The sequence below is a fragment of the Octodon degus genome, unplaced genomic scaffold (genome assembly GCF_000260255.1).
Source record: "Octodon degus isolate 3935 unplaced genomic scaffold, OctDeg1.0 scaffold00018, whole genome shotgun sequence".
NCBI lineage: Eukaryota > Metazoa > Chordata > Mammalia > Rodentia > Octodontidae > Octodon > Octodon degus.
The window spans coordinates 21,386,177-21,406,154 of NW_004524594.1; the positions used below are offsets into that span (position 1 = coordinate 21,386,177).

Here is a 19,978-nt window from a genome sequence, read left to right on the forward strand (position 1 = left end):
GACCTTGTTTTACAGATGATTTCCCAGAGATCATGAGACCAGGGCTGAGATCCAGATATTTTGCCACCAAATTTTGTGTGTACTCTCTGTAGTGCTGTGTGTCTCTCCCTTTGGAGTTCATTAGTTCCATACCTACTTACCCTGTACCGACTTGGATCCCAACTCTGATCCACTTCCAGGAAGCCAAGATTAATAAGCCCTGGCCTGAGGCCTTACAGCTTGCAGTGACCCAAGTTCACCAGAAACAGAATGAGTAAGCTGCCTGTTGGCCATGGCCAGTGTGTCTTTTAGGGAGTGAGATCTCCTTAGCCCCTGTTAGGAGTACAGACTGCATGTTTGCCAGTGAGTGAGACAGGTATGCTGTCTACATCCACCTGAGCAGCCCTGACAGTAAGGCCTGAACTGCTCAGAACCCAGAGATTTAGTGAATGAGAACTGGGCCTGTTTCCAATTTTCCTTGGAGCTTAATTCTAGAATTTCAGATGTGAGCACTTTTCTTAGTTTATCCATTCTACACCCTTGAACTCTTTTATCCCATCTCTGGAAACTGATACCAATTTGCAGGACCATCCTGGTAAGCAGAGTGTTTCCTTCCCTATACACTGCTAAGGGAGACTAGGAGTCTTGTTTTATAGATGACTTACCTGAGGTCATGAAGGACCTGGACTGGGATCCAGGTATTCAAATGTTGTGCACTGTGTGCGATGTCATACTTTCCTTCCTTTCGTCTTTGCTAGTTCTATAGCTGTTTACCCAGTTGGAATCAGCAGGAGGGCCAGGCAAGAGGTCCAGCCCCTGCACAAAGGTCATTTGTCTCTGCCAAGCCCTCCAGCACTAAGTGTGTGTTCCGGCAGAGTCAGTGTCTAAAGGAGCTCAGGTTGGTGTGCTTGTCTTGGGTGAAGGATGAGGACTGACCAAGGCCGAAAAGGCTAGAGGGTGTGAAGCGTGTTGGGGAGACGGAGACAGTGTGGGGGGGTACTGAGCGTGAAGGGCTGAAGGATGTGGGGATTGAGAAGAAGGGCAATAAAACCAAACCTGGGCATCGAAGAGCCCTTCCTCACCCCACATGCTTGTCAGGGCCAGGGCTGCTGCCCGGTTACCCTCTTCCCTTAGCTGAGACTTTGGGGTGTGTTATGGAAGCCTTGGGGCCCGGCGTGCCGCCTCCTGACAATTTGCTCATGTCTGGTCTGCAGAGTCCTATGACCCCTCTCAGCAGTTCCTGCCCAGGGCAGAGCAGGGCATAGCCCTTGTAGGGCAGAGCGAATCCCCCTGGAGCCCTTGGTCTCACTAGGCACAGAGGGATCTGTGACAGGCCCTCAGCTTTATGCCTTGCCTTGTGGCTGAGGGCAACTGGCTTTGTCTCCACAGCTGTGTTCTAGGCCCCCTGCTACCTGCTGGAAAACAGCATGGAAAAGAAACCTCCTCCCTCTCCCATCTGAGGAACTGGCAGAGGGCCAGGCCCTGATCACTTTCAGCAGTGGTCAGTACAATAGAGGAAAAGCACAGGGGGGTACTGAGCTTGAAGGGCTAAACGATGTGGGGATTGAGAAGAAGGGCAGTAAAACCAAACCTGGGCATCGAGGGTTTGGTGAGAGGGCCTCACCCCATGGGCAGGGTGGCCTCCTTCCTGGAGTTATCTGTCCTCCACAGCAGGCCATGGGTGGGTGTGGATCTTGGCAGAACACAGGAACCTCAGGGCATTTCAAAGAGAAATGGAGTGAAGTGGGGTAGAGGTGAGGGGAGCTCCTGACAGAGTCCTCCTGCCTTACCCTGGGGCCTGGCTGCTAGCACCTTCACACTGCCAGCCTGAGACATTCATGGCACTTTCTAACAGCCCTTGGTAGTGTCGTTGCATCCGAAAGCAGAAATGCCCCCAGCGGAACAGGGTCTTTCTGAAGTTGAATTAAATGCTTTTGCCTGGCAGTGGGTCACCAATTTGCAGGCCATCTGTACTGGTTCAGGGCCTCACATTGGCTGAATATTTCTACAGCGGCTCAGTTCTCCCCAGAAAGCTCCCCTTGCATGCTTTCTTCCTAGCTTTGTGCCTGCAGACCTTGCAGAGAGTGACTGGCCAGGCTAAGGGATGAAACACAAAACAAACCACCATGATACCAAGTAGGAGCTCAGGGAGAGGAATAAAGGCCTGGGGTCTCACTGAGGATGTTGAGATTTGGGGTTACCAAGGTGGCTTGCTGACCCCCCAGAAGTGGGAAACAGGAAGTGCTGGATTTGAGTCCCTAGCTCCCATTCTGAAGTGCACCCTTTCAAGCCCATGACTATGGGTGTGTCCTGAAGGCCAGTGTCAACCTTGGGCCTTGGCATATTTGGCCCCTGTCTTTGTGGGGTCAGGGTGGGGATGGGCTGGGATTTGGGGATGCTACCAGGGATTAAATCCTTTACACTGAGCTATCCCCTCACCCCTTCCTTTTGAGACAGTATCTTGCTAAGTTGCCCAGAATGGGGTGGGCCCAAGCTTGCAACCTTTTTGCCTCAGCCTCTCAGAGTGCTTGGATTACTGGGGCCTACATATTTGGTCCCCCTTTGGGGTATTCTTATGTCTCTAGTCTGTGTAGGTATAACTAGCTTTCTCAGCATTGTCCTGGGCTGGTGTTTTTTTTTTTTTTTTAATTTTATTTATTTATTTATTTATTTATTTTTTATTTTTTATTTTTTATTTATTTTTTTTTGTGTGTGTGTGGTGTGGCCAGCTCAGCCCACCAGGGGGCGGGGCTGGCTGGCATGTGGTGCTGGGGGATTGAACCACAGTCCCTATGCTTTGCTAAGCTTGTTCTAAGTAGGTGCTTTAGACCACTGAGTCATCTCACCAGCCCCTGGGCTGGTGTTTTAGGCTTAAGTTTCTAGAGAATGCTGCAGTATTTGTTTGGGATGCCATGAGATTGGGCTCCCAGGATGGTACTGGCACATTGATTTCAATTTGTTTTTTATATAGATGGAGCCTAACAAAAGATTTTTCTAGGGTTCCCACATCCTAAGGACAGCCCTACCCAGGGCCCTTGCATTGGACACCCTATCCCCATTGCATCCACACACAGCCCCCACCCCTGCCTCTGCGCAGCAGCTCTGGGCCTGAATCAGAAAGGAGGATAAGGGCCTATTGTTTGTCCCTGGGGCCTGAATGGCACTTTGTTTTCTGCCTTTGGCTCCACTGCCAAGCAGCTTTCCTGCTGCCACAGTTGTAACAGTCTCGTTTAGGATAAGAAATCCATTCCCACCGGACCTCACACTACTTGCTGAATATCCTGGGAGGATAGGGCTTTGAGCCAACCAGGGGTCTTGTGGTGGTCACTGCTGGGCAGGGATTCATAGCTGTCGGGTTGAGAGAGGGACTTCCCTACCAGGGACCTAACTATCAGGCAGGAGGGGGGAAACCGCTGTTAACATCGATGGGTGTGGGATGCTGGTGGCAGGAATCTCAGTCAGCCATAAATACATACAAATGCGTGGGGCCCTGGTGGGTGGACTAGGACTTAAGGCAGCCGGGGACAGGCAGGAGATCGTGGTTTGTGTCTTCTTCCCTGCCCACATGGGCCACTATCACAAGTCCCACATGGTCACCCCGACCCCTAGCATGAAACCAGAAAATGATCCTGAGAATTGGAGGCGCATGGAGTGTGTTGGGGGAGGGGTGGGGCATGGGGCAGAGAGCAGGAAGCTTCTGGAAGGGATCTCTGTCTATGCCCTTTAAGGCTGTCAGGTCTCTGCTGGCTGCCAGAGTCACATCCTGCCACCGCAGTATTCACTGGTCATAGAGTGAAGAAGACTGCCAGTTTTATCCTAAAGTTGGTGCTGATTCCTACTGGGCCAGCAAAGAGTGCAGCCTTGGCCCAGTGGTTCTTTCTTTTTTTTTTTTTTTTTGTACCGGGGATTGAACTCAGGACCTTGTGCTTGCCAGGCAGGTACTTATGCCACTGAGCTGTCTCCGTGGCCCACAGTGATTCTCAAAGTAAGCTCTCCAGGGTGGTACAGATCCTTAAACCATTTCAGGAGACTCTGTGAGTCAAAAGTATTTTCCAAGCAACATTAACACATTAGTTTTCTGTTCACTGTGTTGGCATTTGCACCAGTGGTGCGGAAGCAGCGTTGGGCAAAACTGCTGTGTCTTTTCATGAACCTGAGCAGCACCCACTGCCTGGCAGCCTGGAGCCCTTCCCTTCCACTTCATTTAACAGCGGCACCGATGGAGCAGCGAAACTGCTGCTTTTCCCTCCTGCACTGTGTGTACGTGTTCTGCTCATCTGCCCATAGGACTGTCTGGGGAAGAACACTTGTGGGGTTGCTTAGTTGCGTGCTGAACTAGCTGGTTTTTATCTAAAGAGCAACTGACAGAAAACTGATTGTTCCAACTTGTCTGACAGATTTCTGGAAAGTGAATTTGATGACTCTGTTGAAGAAAATAGTGAACAGTATTTGTGGCAAATGGAGAACTTAGTTCTTCTGCACAAATTAGAATTTGAGAAAATCTCATGTCCATTACCCTGGCCTGAACGGCCTCCTGGTAGTGTTCTCGCAGGCCATCATGGCAATATTATACAGGTGATATTTTGGCACTTTATTACAAAATGTCAATATCTTCATGATCAACATAATTCAGGGGGCCAGTTTTTTCCAGATGTCCAGCACATGAGGTTATAAAATCATATTGGGTAAAAAGGCCCGTTTCTAATTCTAGAAAGGCCAGTGGATCTTTTAATGTCACAGACAGGAAAAACCTCACAGGGTTTTAGATTCCATGTCACAATGAACTTTGTGTTTGTTTTGTTTTTTTTTTTTTTTTAAAGTTTTTTGGTATAGTGTCAAGGAGGAGTGACCACATAATCATCTAAAAAAGTTATTTAAACATTTCTTCATTAGCTGGAGGTGGTGATGCATGCTGTAATCTCAGTACTTTGGACAGATGAGACAGGAGGAGCACAGGTTCAAACCCAGCCTGGGCCACTTAGAGACTTAGCAAGACCCTATCTCAAAGAATTAAAAAGGACTGGCAGTGTAGCTCAGTGCAAATGCCCTGAGTTCAGTTCCCACTACACACACAAGAACAACAACCAAAAAAAGCCACAAAACAAACAAACAAACCTCCTCCCTTTTCAACTATATGTCTGGGTAAGTACAGACTTTCTTCAGAAGCAATATAACATCATAACAGACCGTAGACAAATACAAGGAACATTTTTTTCAGTGTTGGGGATTGAATCCAAGGCTTGTTAACTAATTGATGTACCACGTGCTAACCAGTTGCCACATCCCAAGCCTAGAGGTATAAATTTAAAAATTCAGTTGTCTTTTATTAGGTTGGACAGTAAGGATATTTGCAAAAAAATGTAAACAGTTTTACTAGGTCTGTGGAAAAGTTTTGTGATCATTAAAATATTTATTCACATTAACCTGCAATGTGTTTATTACTGCTGTTTTAATTTTTCTTATGTCTTTGTGGCACTGAGGATTAAAGCCAGGACTCAGTCACACTAAGCAGGTGCCCTGCCAGTTATTTTATATATCTATGTATATATGTATGAATATATATATATATATTTTTTTTTTTAATTTTATTTATTTGTGGGGGGGGCAGCTCAGCCCACCAGGGGGCAGGGCTGGCTGGCATGTGGTGCTGGGGGATTGAACTGCGGTCCCTGTGCTTTGCTAAGCTTGTTCTAAGTAGGTGCTTTAGACCACTGAGCCATCCCACCAGCCCCTGAATATATTTTTGTGGTGCTGGGGATTGAACCCAGAGCTTTGCACATGGTATGCAAGCACTCTATGACTGAGCTACAGCCCCGTTCCTATTGCTATTTTAAAATCAATAAATATGATCCTGAACACTGTACCTTAGAATAACCCACCACTGGGTTTACTTTGCCTGCAGAAACCTTATCCCTCCACATCGCAGGAACCCTTGAAGTCAAGGGGCAAAGTGTCTTGTTGGTGGTTATAAAGCAAAGCTAAAAGTGTTTTTTTCCTATGGGAATTTTAACTTTAAATAAGCTTTAATATGTGTTACTTAAAAAAAATCTATTTCCAAAATAGCTTTACTGAAATACAATGAATATAGTAAAATTTATACATACCTTTTAAAAAAATGTATCCTTTTTTTTCTTTTTTGAGATAGAGTCTCACTATATAGTTCTAGCTGACCTTGAATTTACTGTCATCTTCCTGCCTCAGCCTCCTGAGTGTAGGGATTACAGGCATGTACCACTATACCTGTCTAAAACTATCTTCTGAGACAGAGTCTGTCAACGCAGGTTGTTCTCGGACTCCCAAATGATCCTCCCATCTCAGCCTTCTCAGTAGCTGAACCTGCATGCCCATGGCACTGCACTTAGCTAAATTCACTCCTTTTTGGGGGGTATGTACTGGGAATCGAACTCATGCTTGCCAGGACCTCATGCTTGCCAGGCAGGTGCTTCACTGCTAAGCTATATATCCAGTTCTCCATTGCCCCCCCCCCATCTTTTTTTGTGTATTCGAGACAAGTTCTCATTATGCAGTTCAGGCTGGCCTTAAATTCACTGTGTAGTCCAGGCTGGCCTCAAACTCACAGCAATCCTCCTGCCTCAACCTCCCTAGTGCTGGGATTACAGACGTGTGCCACCATGCCCAAACCTTCATTTTTTTTTTTTTTTTTTCCTTTTAAAACCAAAGCATTTATTTTGAGTGATTGCTGCAATTCTCAAGATGAACTGGACACCGCAACTGCCGCTCTCTTGGGTTTAGGAGTCGTTCCTTCATGGAATCCACGCCTGAATCTGCGATATACAATTTTTAGGTGCCTCACCCGACCAGTTCTGGTGGTATTTCGCCTTTTAGCCTTTGCACTCCAGTTATACTTTCTCTTGCGCTTGGTGAGATAGCTACATTTGCCACAAGTGGACTTCTGAAGGTGGTAGGCCTTAGAGCTACAGCGGCAGCACAATGTGTGCGTCTTATTACGACGCTGTCCAAAAGATGACGTTCCCTTTGTCATCTCGCTTGTGCCGCCAAGACCAAAGAGCAAACCTTCATTTTAAAATTACTGAATAATATCCAGTGCCACATCTTGTTCATTCATCTGTCGATGGGCACTTGGGTTGTATTCATTCTTTGCTTAATGTGAACAATGCTGCTATGAACACTCATGTGGAAAGTTTTTGTTGGATATGTATTTTTAGTTATCTTGTGTATATATCTAGGAGTAGACTTGCTGGCTTTTATGGTAACCGTTAAATTGGGGAACAACCAGATTGTTCTCCAAAGTGGCTGTAACATTTTATGTTCCCACCAGCAGCATGAGGCTTCCAACTTCTCCACTTCCTCACCAGCACTTGTTAATGTCTCTCATTCCAAGTATTATACCCTTGTGGGTGTAACATGGTACTCACTGTGGTTTAATTTATAGTTCCCTTATGGTTAATGATGTTGACCATTCTTTTGTATGCTTATTGGCCATTTGTATATCTTTTCAAAGGAGTATCTATTATGAATCCTTGCTTACTTTTAAATTGGGAGTATTAATAAATTATGGATAGTAGATTGTTATCAGATTATATGATCTGGAAAATTTTCTTCTAATATTCATTCATCCTTTATCTTCCTTTCTTTTGTGTGTAATTCAGACTGGCCTTGAATTCACTATGTAGCCCAGGCTAGCCTTGAACTTGTGGTGATCCTCCTGCCTCAGCCTCCCAAGTGCTGGGATTACAGGCAAGCACCGCTATGCCTGGCTCAGACCTTTTTTATTTTGAGAGAGCATCTCACTAAGTTGCCCAGGCTGGACTCAAACTTGCCCTTCTCTTCCCTCAGCCTTCCAAGTAGCTAGGATTACAGGCATGAGCCAGTCTATAAATTCTTAGAAATCCAGCTGCATTGTTTTGTATATGAATAGCCAGTTGTTCCAGCACTGCTTAATGAATTGTCTTGGTGCTCCTGTTGAAAACCAATTGACTGTAAATGTGAAGGTTTTTTCCCTGGCATCTTAGTTCCATTACACTGATCTGTATTTCTGTCTGTGGGCCAATTCTGCACTGAGGCTTTGTATAAGTTTGGAAATCAGGACATGTGTGTCCTCCAGATTTGTTATTTTCAAGATTGTTTTGGTTCTGGTTCCCTTGCATTTCCACATGAACTTTAGATCATCTTAGTTTTGCAAATAAGGAAAGCTGTGATTTCTGATGAGATTTCATAGAATCTATAGATCAATGTGAGGAGTGTTGCTATCACAACAGCATTAAGCCTGGTCCATGAACATAGGATGTCTTTCCTTTCATTTAGATCTTTAATTTCTTTCAGTGATACTTTGTAGTCTTCAGCGTATGATAGTCTTGTACTTTTATTAAATCTGTTCCTCGATATTGTGTTCGTTTAGATTCTTATGTTACTTCCTATCAACTTTTTTTTTTTTTTTTAACTTTGTTGTTTAACCTCCTCCTTTCCACTCCTCCTTTCTCAGCTAGACTGAGGACAGGGCAACCTGGTACTGAGTAGTACAGTGTTCTGCGGTAAGTATCTTGTGTTTTGGGTGGGGGTTTTTTTGTTTGTTTTTGGGGTTTTTTTTTTTGTCCACAATGCTCAATTGAAGAGGGCATGATAATTATCACCCCTTATCTGATAGGAAGAGAAACTAAAGTCCAGGTGACTTGCATCGAGCACAGCGCTGACAAATGGTAGTGGAGATGGGACCAGGATTTTCTGACTCGCAGCTCCACGCTTCCAGACATTTTACATGAAACTGATACTCTCTCCTTAGCCTCCCAGAACTTGTGTTTGCATCTCTGCCTCTCTTGTGTTGTGGTCCCAGGACATGGTGGGAGAGAAAAGGAATAAGGGCAGTGGTGTCACTGGGGCTGGCCATTGAGGTTGTCCTGCTGGGCATCTCTAATGAGCCAGATTCTCCAAGGTACTGCAAAGAATGTTACCTCATTGAAGCCTCATAGCAACTCCACAAGGTGATTTGAATCATTCTACTTTTATAGATCAGTAAGCTATGGCCCAGCAGGTTATGTCCAGTCCCAAGCTGAAGAGCAACTTGAGCACTGGAACTGCAGTTAAACATGGTTCTAAAGCTCAAGCTGTGGCTCTAGGAGAGGGGAACAGCGGATCCATGTGAGTCATGTGGAAGAAGCAGGAAATGGGGGCTTTGTGGGAGGTCATGAGGCTCTGTCAACACTAGGGTTGAGTTGGATCAATTAAGAAGTATTTGTTCACTGACCTAGAACTGGTGGTGTGACATGGTTGGCTTGTGGCACTTTTCTGGAGGGTGATGGAAAGAATAGAGGCCTGGAATCCTTAGCCTGCTGCCTCCAGGCTCTGACATTAGGCGGTGGTAATTGATTCAGGAAATTTTATGTACAGATCTTGCCCCAACCAGTTATTTGGGAATTTATTTTTTTTATTTTTATTTTTTTTTTATGTTTTATCAGCTTTTTTTTTTTTCAAAGTTTTATTGACAAACAGATAGCAATGAGACAGTTTCAAATCAAATCGGAAGGACAGTTTCAACAAATAATACACTGCATATATTCTTCTTAGTGGTTAATTGCTGTACAAGATGCGGACTTGTGATCCTATTTACAAACACCATTAGAACAAATCATTCTATTCATTAAGAGAATGCAACTATATATCTATCCCAACCTCTTTGAATACACAGATACAAAATGGACATTCATCGGTATACCCCATTTTTTCTAAGTTCCGTTATTGAATATTATAGGTGTGTAAACTCAGCAAAATATTCTAAAAGAGTCCAGTAGCCTATAATAGCATTGGGTCTTATATTTAACTGGCAATGTCAGAAATTATTGACCTGAGTCCCCCACAGGTCAACTTAACAGCATGGCTTTATTTCTTATATTTCGACTTCATACTTTTCTACTGGATGGTTAAGACCAAGGTAAAGCAGGACCTATGCAACAAGAGTTGTAGCTTTTTGATCTGAGAAGGTCAGTGAAATGCCCTCAGGATTGGGAATTTATTAAGTATGGTGTCTATCACCCTCTGTCTTTGTTCTCCCATAGCACCTACCACTGTTTTTGCTCTTTAAGGGGCCTCGCTCACAAGCTTTGAATAAATGCCTGTTTTGTTCAGAGAAGCCATCTACTTCAGTACTCCCCTGCTGAACTAGGGGTAATGGAAGAGAAGGGGAGACTAGGGCTATCAGGAGAGTCTAGCTTCCTTGAGTATAAGCAGCTTTTCCAGGATGGATTGTGAGCCAAGATGAGGGATGAGGCAGGTGGCCAGCATATCCCCACACTCAGCGGAGTGGGACCCAGCTTTTCTCCACTGGGTCTCCCTGGCTGGCTGGTTGAACGTGTCACACGAGGTTAACTGTGTTGTTTAACATCTGAGCAACCCATTAACCAGGCAGCAGTGAGTAACCTGGCCAACCATCTAACTGAGCCAGACACTTCCTCACTCCTCCATCTCCTGTTTTTCTGGGGAAAACAACTATAGGGGGAACTACCCGCTCGGGCCCCCCTCCTGTCCCTCTCTTGGACAGGAGCTTTCTTTCTCTCAATAAATATATTCTGCTCATAAAAAAAAAAAAAACCCAACTATAAAGTACAGTCTTTCCTCCGTATCCTGGGTTTCACATCTAAGGAGTCAACCAACCATGAATTAGAGAAAAAAATTTCTATCCTTGCTGACATGTACTCTGTGGCTAGGCCTGTGCTCATTGCTGGACACGTCTGTATGGAGCACTTACCAGACAGTTTTTGGTCATTCCCTACATAATACAGTAGAACAGCTATTTATAAGGCATTTATATTATATTAGGTATTACATATGTCATCCAGAGATGGTTTAAGAATATAGAAGGACGTGTATAAGTTTTGTGTAAACATTGTGTAGTATTATACAGAGAATTTGAGCATCCATGGATTTTGGTATTCATAGGGGTCCTGGAACCAACCCCCCCATGGATATAATATACAGCATGTCTATAGCAGTAATTATTGGTACTAAGGGTATTTCACACCTGGATAGAGGGTTAATCATGGCATGTTTTGAAGTTGGATTTTTTTTGCTTAACTTGGGAACAGCAAAACAGACAACTCTGTATTTCTCTAATGAATGTTGGGCTCAGGCCTTCCTCCCCAGCCTGATCTCATGCTTGATGCTGGCCATGTCAGACTTGGAATGGTTTGTGACTGCACAGTGTCAAAGCAGCCCCCTGGCATGTGCTCCCTCTCTGTCAGTCCCCTCTTGCCTTTGATCTCATCTCTGGAGCTTCTGGCTCCTGATCTCCCTCTTCCTGCTGTCACTCTTGCTCTGCCCTGCTTCCTTAGGTCCTCCCCTTCCTAGTTCTGTTGCTGTGTTGCAGCCCCCAAACTTGATTTCATCACTGTACTTTCCTGACTGAGCTGTGAGAGAGCAGGTGGGGGCCCCAGCACTGCTGGAAACACAGGCAGGCTGTGATAGACTGAGCAGACCATGTGGCCATGATGACCTGTTTATTCTGACCCAGTACCAGCCTGTGAAATGCCCTCTACAAGCTGAGCTGAGTAAGATGTGATCCAGCTGTCAAATGACTTCTAATCTGGGGGAGAGACTTGTTCCAAAGACTGTTCTGCCTTTGCTAGGAGTGAAGTGTGCATGGAGGTGGCTGGCCCATGACATATGTCCCAGGGGAGGGCACCAGTGCTGCTGGAAGTTGTTCCCAGGATCCCTGGCACTAGGGAGGCCCAAGAAAAGACCAGCATCCTTTCAGTGACCCCTCTCCCCTCAAGATGTAGCACTCTGTGCTTCCTGTGATCCCATGACATTGTGCTGGGTACTTGGGGAGAAGGCACAGATGGCACAGTGCTTCTGGGCTGCTGGGGCATCTGGAAGGAAAAGTAGGTGGCCAGCCACCTCACACTACCTGTGTGACCACTAAGCTTCCTACCCTTGTCCTCTTTCATTGAGTTTTTCAGTATCTGGAGATTAAAGAAAAGTTGGGAAAATAGAATATTTTTTCTTTCTCTCTGCCCAACCTTCTCATGAAGAAGTACTAGTTTACCTTTTTTTTTTTTTTTTTCCTACTGGAGGTTTTGAGACAGGAAAAATTGCTAAATTACCCAGGATGGGCTTGAACATGTGATCCTCCTTCCTTAGTCTCTCAGATTGGTGGGATTTTAGTCATGTGCCACCATGTCCAGCTGAGGAGGGTCCTAGTTTTCTGAGAAGAGTGGGGAACAGTTGAAAATAGTTATGAACTACTCATAATCATGTCCATTGAGTCCTAATGAACAACTCTACAAGGCATGTGCTGTCACTCCCCATTTCCCAAGTGGGAAAATTGAGCTCCCCAGGTTCAGTGACCTGCCCACCGTCCCACACAGTAGCACAGGCAAGATCTAAGCTCAGGTCTGTCTGACTCCAAAGCCCTGTTTCTTCCTTTGTGCCTGGCTCCCCCTCCTTGAGAATCACCATGTCACCCAACTCTGGAACCCAAGCATTGCCAGCATATCCAGAGCTTTTCCCAAGTCGACCTGTGTCCCACACCTTAGTGGTGGGGCTCTCAACTCTCCCGTCTGCACAGTGAGGTAAACACCCCTGTTCTGTCTTCTGCATGGTGGCTTGGGGAGACTGAGATGACACATATGAGGAAGCTTTCAAAAGATGGCCCAAGACCTCATGCTATCAGAGCGTCTCCTTGGCCAGCCTCCTGTGGAGCGTGGCTCCTGCCTTGCTCCTGAATGAGGCACAGGCCTGATGTGGCTCATTTCTTCCAGCTCCGCCCCTCCCCCCACTTACAATCAGATGGCAAATGTCAAGGTGGATGTGGAGCCAGTGGCTGGGGCAGAGCACCGGTGCCAGAGCCCCAGTACCTGTCTCATGGAAGCAAGTCCAGGGGTGTGTGTGGGGATGGTAGGGGTGGTTCTCTGGTTCTCACTAACTGGTAACATCTTAGGAGCTCTGAGCCAAGTTCTGGTGGGTCTGTCCTAGGTGCACTTTACAGCAGTTCAAGCTGCTTGTCTGGGTTTCTCCACAGTTAGCAACCTGTCTTTGGGGTGGTAGGAGGGGAACCAGATGCTGCTTGATGTCAGCTCTGTCAAAGATAGAGAGGAAGTGGAAATCAATCAGTGAGCATCAGAATCCTGGACCTGAAGGAACGCACTGGTTCCTTTTCACACTGAGTTTTCATCCCTGTCTGCTTTCTGCAGAAAACATGTGTTCAGACTCTGCCTGTCCTGGGACCTTGGCCTGGCTCAGGGCACACCTGTGTCACATTAACAGGCATCTCTGCATGCAGTCACACTGTACAGTGCACCCCTGACCCAGGCGAGGCCTGCGTGGAGTAAGTACCCTTGGCTCAGGAGATCACTCAAAAGGCAGAACAGTGAGCTATTGAGTGTGCCTTCCCTGGGGATCTTGTCAGAGCTTGGCTTGGGGTTTTGCTTCCTGTTATGGCCAGATAATGCATGATGGCTAGGGCTTTTCTTCTTCCTGATCCTGCTGAGTGGTCTTCAAGCTAACAGTACACTAAATGCAGCAGTCTGGGTACATTTAATAGCATGTTCAAGTAGTTAGAAATCTGCTTGCTAATGAAATATACAGGGTCATGAGATCCCCTGAGTGACATATGCCCATGTGAGGGATCCAGTGTCCTGGTCCTACGGAGAGAAATGACTGTGATGTTATCAGTTCCCAATGTACCATGTGAGGCAAAGTGATGGCTCAACAGGAAGGAGGAAGCCATTAGCCTCCCCTCACTTCCTCTTGTCCCAGAATCCTCTGCTCCTTGGGTCCATGTCTCTTCTGACTGGCTCTCCCGTTCCTGGCTCATACTTTCTCCTTTGTAAAACTCAGAAACTCTGCCCTTAATCCTTGCACCAGAATCCATGGCAGTGGCTTTTGACCACCTGTTTCCCAGCTCACATCTGATCTGGGTTTTTTTTGTTGTTCTCTTTCCTGTGGACTGTGTGCTTGAAGTCCACCTGGGTGAGAGACTGGCTTTTAAGTTGCCTCTCCTTCGTGGGTGGGCAGTTGGAGTCATTGACAGAGAATTAACCTAGGTCATCAATATAAAGGGGCCTCAGTTGCTAGACCCAACTTGGTATTCCAGTGCCAGGAGTAGCCTAGCCTTGTGGACTCTGCAGACCAGCTCCCACGGTGAGAGAACCAGCTTTAAGGAACCTCTGCACACCATCCTGGTAGGGGTGTTCATACGTTGTTCTTCTTGGCAGCTGCCTGGTGGAAAAAGAGGATAGCGTTCTGGGAACAGGTCCTTAAAGATCAGGAATCCAGTAAAGGGTTGGGGTGAATCATTGCTCAGTGGCCTGTGGAGGTATTTGTGGTCAGAGATGGGCAGTGAAGACAGAGTCTGCCTGAGACTGTGGTCAAGGGACTATGGGCCATGGATCCTGGAGCTTGGGACTGAATGCCTTTGTATGACAGCAATAGATATGGGAGAGTCCCAGGGCTCCTTTGTGGTAGAGATGGTGCAGGCTGTGTTCCTAGGGCAGCTCCAGGATGCTCTGCGGCCAGAGAGCAGAAGGCCTGGCTTTCCTGTAGGACCATAACTGCCGAAGGGCTCGGGTCAGCTGTGGGCAACAGTGAGAGAAAACTGTCACAGCCTGTGTGCTGGCAGACCGGGCTTCTGTTGTGTGAGTAGGACTTCCTGCTCAGACACTCAGAACTCGGGACAGAGAGCTCCCTGCTCTGCTTAGAAGAAAACCTTTCCCTCAGTTAAGGAGGAGAACTGATAAGGTTTCTGGCTCTTTATCTGGAACTGCAAACAGGCCAGGCTCCTGCCAAATCCTGGAATAACAACTCAAGGAGGAGAAATTGGGTATGTGCATGTGTCCCTAGCTGTGTGTCTGCATGTGTACGTGTTTGGGGACAGGTTGGGGTAGTAAGGTGACAGTGATGTTGGACATCTATGCTTTAGTTGCTTTGTTCCAAACTCCTTGAGATTAGCATGTGAGGGCCTCTGCCTTCCTCTTTGGTCTAGACTGGGGGGAGGGCAAGCTCTTATGACTTTGTACTTTCTGTAACACTAAGGGAAACCTGTCATCAGGAGGGATCTGAGGCAAGGGCGTAATCAGCATTTCCTAATTTGGATGGATCGGAAATGATCCTGTTTGTGCACTTGGTCTCCCAATTGCAGTGCAGTGGCTGGGACCTCTCGCAGTTGTTTAGTTTATCTCCAGTGCCCATAGGTTGTACAGGTTCAACTGAGATTGATCAACTGAAGGGATGACTGATTTTTTTTTTTTTTTTGGTACCAAGAATCAAACTCACAACCTTGTGCTTGCCAGGCAAGTGCTGCACTATGGCTATATCCACGGCTGAATGACTGCTTTTCTTCCTTTGCATTTGTGTCTGTCATTCCCTAATCCTCTGCATCCTCTCTTGGCCCTGTACCACACTTTTCACTGGGCCTGGCCTTTCCAGAGCCTTGAGGATTCATGTTACCACAGGCCCCCTCTTAGTTGCTGGAAATTTTGAGGGCACTTGCCTTGGAATATACTAGCTGTGTTTGCCCCTGCTCATGCCATCCCTTCGAGTTCCTTCCTACCTCAACTTCTCTTCTTCCAATTTCTTTCTTTCTTCTTTTTGAGACAGGTAAGTATAATCTGGCCTTGAACTTCCTATGTAGTCAACTGGCCTCAAACTCACAGGAATCCTGGTATTACAGACATATACTCTCTGCCTGGCTACTCTTCCAATTTTTATTCTCACATTCTCTCTCTGTCTGTCTGTCTGTCTGTCTGTCTGTAGCTCTCTATCTCTATCTCTATCTCTATCTCTATCTCTATCTCTATCTCTATCTCTATCTCTCAACAGGGACTTGTATAGTTCAGATTAGCTGTGAACTCACTATGTAGCCCAGGCTGCCTTTAAACTCAGTGATCCTCCTGCCTCAGCCTCCCAAGTGCTAGAATTACAGGCAGGAGTCATTATGCCCAGCTCTTCTTCCAATTTCTGTGTTCCAACCCTGACCATCTGCTCTTCTGAGAAAGCATTTTGCAAGAGGCGGTGATGGGTCATGTGCAGGGCTAAGCTCTTCAGGACTCGAGTGCCCTCCCAACCTTGCCACGGTCAAGCACTTCCCCTGAGTTTTGCCTGTTGCTTCTGTCCGATCACTCTGAATCAATATGTCTGCATTTCTTGCCAGTCCCAGCCTTGTAGTCAAGCCTTATTTGATGTTGATGGTCATTAGTTGGTAGTGTGTTTTGCATCTCTGCTGTGGACCATTTACCATATTTAATGTGAAACGTTTTCTCATATTTAATCCTCCTAATGAATATTGGAAGTCAAATTATTATTCTTGTTTTTCTGAGTCTCAGGAAAGGTAGTTCCCCCGTGTAACCTGGCTACTAAGACTCTCAGATGGTGATCCGCACTTGAACCAGCCCTGCTGGACCCTGCTGGACAAAGTCCATCTAGCCACACAGTGGTGAGGTTCATTGGCCTGGCCACACACCCACACACACACCCCCGCCAGGGCACTCACTGAGCATGTGTTGGTGCCTGTGCACCAGGTTCTGAGTGCCAGCTGGTCCTCTGCCACAGATCCTTCCTTGCAGCTGAGGTCCAGCCCCTCCTCAGTGATCCTTTACTTCCCTCTTCTCATGTGTCAAAGCTTCCTACAGTTACTGCTCAGTAAAACTATCAAATGGAATAGTACTGGTTTTATAGGTACAGGGGTGACCTGGATGGTGCCTTGTTCAGGGCCTGGCACTCAGAGCTGAATGGCCAGCAGTAGATGAAAAAATGTTCAGCATTACTAATCAGCAGAGAAATGCAGATCAAAACCCCAAGGAGATATCACCTCCGCCTGATAAGAATGGCTGTTATCAAAAGGACAAAAGGTAGCGAGTGCTGGTGGGGTGGGGTGGAGGAAAGGGCACCTTGCCCACTTGGTGAAAATGTAAGTTAACATGGCCATTGCAGAAACACAGAAACGGATGGAGGTTCCTTAAATTAAAAATAAAGACTAAGCTGAGCATGGTGTCGCACACCTGTAATCCCAGCACTTGGGAGACTGAGGCAGGAGGATCATTGAGAGTTCAAGACCAGCTTGGGATACAAAATAAGCTCAAGACCAGCCTGAACTGCATAGTGAGACCCTGTCTCAAAAAGACAAATATAAGAAAATAAATAAAATACTTGGGATAGAGCTCAATGGTAGAGTATTTGCCTGAAATGCACAAGGTGCTGGACTCAATCCCCATTGTGATAGATAGGTAAACAGACAGACAGGCACACGCGCGCGCACACACACACACACACACACTTAATTCTCTCCATGATTCTGGTTGCAAACTGAATTGGATAAGAACTGAATCAGTTTCACCATAAGGTCAACATTGAACCTAGCCACTGAGGCTGATTTGGTTCTCAGACTGTAGATCTGTCTAACATACGATCCAGCAGGATACCTCACTACTAGGTATATATATCCAAACAAAGTGACATTAATATGTCAAAGAGACATTTGCATTCCATGTTTATGACAGCATTGTTCACAGTCACCAAGAAATGGAAACAAAGTGTCCACCAGTTGATGGGGTGGGGGAACAGGGTATATACACAATGGAATACCATGCAGCCATAAAAATGTAATGAAATCCTGTCATTTACTATAACACAGATGGAACCAGGCACATTATTATGTGAAATAAGCCAGGCACAGAAAACCAAATACCATATGATCTGGCTCATGTGTGGAATATAGAAAGTTGATCTCACAGAAGTTAAGGGTGGAATGATAGTTTCCAGGGTCTTTGGAGAGTAGGGAGAACGGGAGAACGGAGGAAATGTTGTTCATTGGGCTCCAAGTTACAGTTCTGGTGTGCTGTTGTTCAGTAGGGTGACTGTATGTAACAATTTTAGATTTTTTTGTTTTTGTTTTTGTTGTTTTGAGACAAGATCTCATTATGTAGTTCAGGCGGGACTTAAACTCATGATGTTGTCCAGACAGGCCTTGAACTTAAAGTGACCTCCCCTGCCTTAGCCTCCTGAGTGCTGGGATTACAGGGATGCTCCACCATGCCTAGCTCAATTTTAGATTTATGCATAACAACATCTCAAAAACCTATAAGAAAAGATTTCAGTGTCTTTATCAAAAAGAAATGATAAATATTTGAGAAGATATGTTTTACCTGATTTACACAGATGCTGGTGACATAACTCACGTTAGATCTCCTGTCTAGTGTGCCCAAAGCCCTAGGTTTTATCTGTGGGACTTCAAAAACTAAAAATTATGTAATGTATACATATGTTCTAAGACATCACACTGGCAACATAAAATAACAACTCTGCTATAGAGGAAATAATAAAGTAGTTATTCTTTTTTTTTTGGAACTGGGGATTGAACTCAGACCCTTGTGCTTGCCAGGGAAGCGCTTATTCTACTGAGCCATCTCCCTAGCCCCAGAAAATAGTTATTTTGAGCCATGTAGGAGTGTCTGTGGCCCAGAAAAATGGCTTCCAGTTATCCTGAGTGATGTGTTCTACTATGGAAAAGGATACGTGAACTTTAATAGTCAAAGAACAAGACAGTCATGAAATCAATAGGAGTACATTTACCACTGACATTGGTGAGGTCCTTGGATAGGCGGAGTATGGTAAAGCAGAGGAATCTCTTTGGTAGGTTTCTGATGTTGTCTTAAGGTGGGAGAGGCTCCAGGTCTGCCAGGCTTAGTGATGTATCCCAAGAGTTTAATGCAGAAGATATTAGATCAGATACACAGGTGGAGAGTAAGTGACTAATGAAAGGAACTATAAGGCCAAGCAACTTCAGGTTTTAATGTACAGCATTCCATTTCTTCTCAGTCATGATGTTCTAGTCATCCAAGCTTGGTCCATGGTCTCTTGACTATAGAGGTGACTTCTTCAGAGAACTTGAGTTCACATACTCCACAGTATGTGTAGCCATTAAACTTTTTAAATAAATAAAATTGTGAAGCCAATATAGTAAAATTTTACAATTATTATTTGCAGTAGGTTAACAAAATATGGTTTAAAAAAGAGCATAAGTTTTTGTCCTTCCAAAAAAGAAAAGGAGGAAGAGGAGGAGGAGGAAAAGGAGTTGTAGTTGTAGTTGTACTTGTAGTAGTGGTAGTAGTGGTGGTGGTAGTGGTGGTGGTGGTGGTGGTGGTGGTAATAGTAGTTGTTCTCAAGTGGGACCTCTTCCCTCCCCAAAGCTTGTTCAGCAGCCTAGCTTCTCATCCTAAGGAAGAAATGTCACATGCAAAGGCAACTCCTCTGCTGAGAAGAGCCAATAAGGGGACCTTGTGGGGCAGCTGCTGGAGGCTAAGAAGCCTGCCATGGTTGTGGTTGTAGCTCTGGGCAGGCCAGCCTGTGAGAGCTGTAGCTTGTGTCACCTGCTCCTTTTCCAGCCTGGCTATGCACTTTAGGAAAAGGGTGAAAGGAGATCTCTTGGTGGTTTTGCAGAAGGCGTCAAAATCTCCACTAACCCGGCTCATATGGTGGGCTCCCAGCAGCACAGAGGTGGCCCGGCTGTGATCACACAGTTAATCTGTGAGGAAGGGCTGCAGTGAGAGCTTGGGTGAAACAGGTGTGACCAGGACACAGATGGAGGAGGCCTTTTACTGATCAGGCACAAGATCTGGGGTGGCCAGGGAGAGAGGGGTGGAAGAGGAGAAGCAGTTGCATTTGGCAAATAGGAAAGAGTGATGTGCTATCCAAAAGTCATCGTGCCATGATCCATCTCAACAGTCTGTCCTGGGCAGGAGCAGGGCAGGGCAATGGATAGAGTCACACAGACAGGGGTCTGCGTGGCTTGGAGCTTTGAGACCATGGCAAGCCATTTACCTTGGGATTTGATTTCTTAAAATAACACCAGGCATTCAAGGCTCTGGTGATTCGGTGAGGTAATACAAAGTACTTAATGTAGCAGCTGGCACTCAGTAGCAAGCTCACGCAAAGGCTCAGCAGTTCTGACCCTTACACCACATGGATGAAAGTACCAATAGTGGATTCCTAGAATTCTGCCTTAGGAGGCCTTTGGCCTCATTTTCTATGCTTG

General features: G+C 45.9%; 1 protein-coding gene and 1 pseudogene across 8 annotated transcripts in view; one reads left to right on the top strand and one right to left on the bottom strand.

Moving 5' to 3' along the window:
• The window catches only part of Pc (pyruvate carboxylase), a 130,626-nt gene that overhangs the window by 44,471 nt on the left and 66,177 nt on the right, over positions 1-19,978 (top strand). The window contains exon 1 of one of the 8 annotated variants that reach the window (XM_023710832.1): positions 746-877. The exons of 6 other annotated variants lie outside the window; for them this stretch is intronic. The gene's annotated coding sequence lies outside the window, so the exon portion shown is untranslated. Of the gene's footprint in view, positions 1-745; positions 878-16,360; positions 16,382-19,978 lie in introns of those variants that run through there. One more of the 8 variants, XM_023710837.1, reaches the window with a different exon arrangement.
• Positions 6,689-6,982, bottom strand: LOC101564536 (annotated as a pseudogene).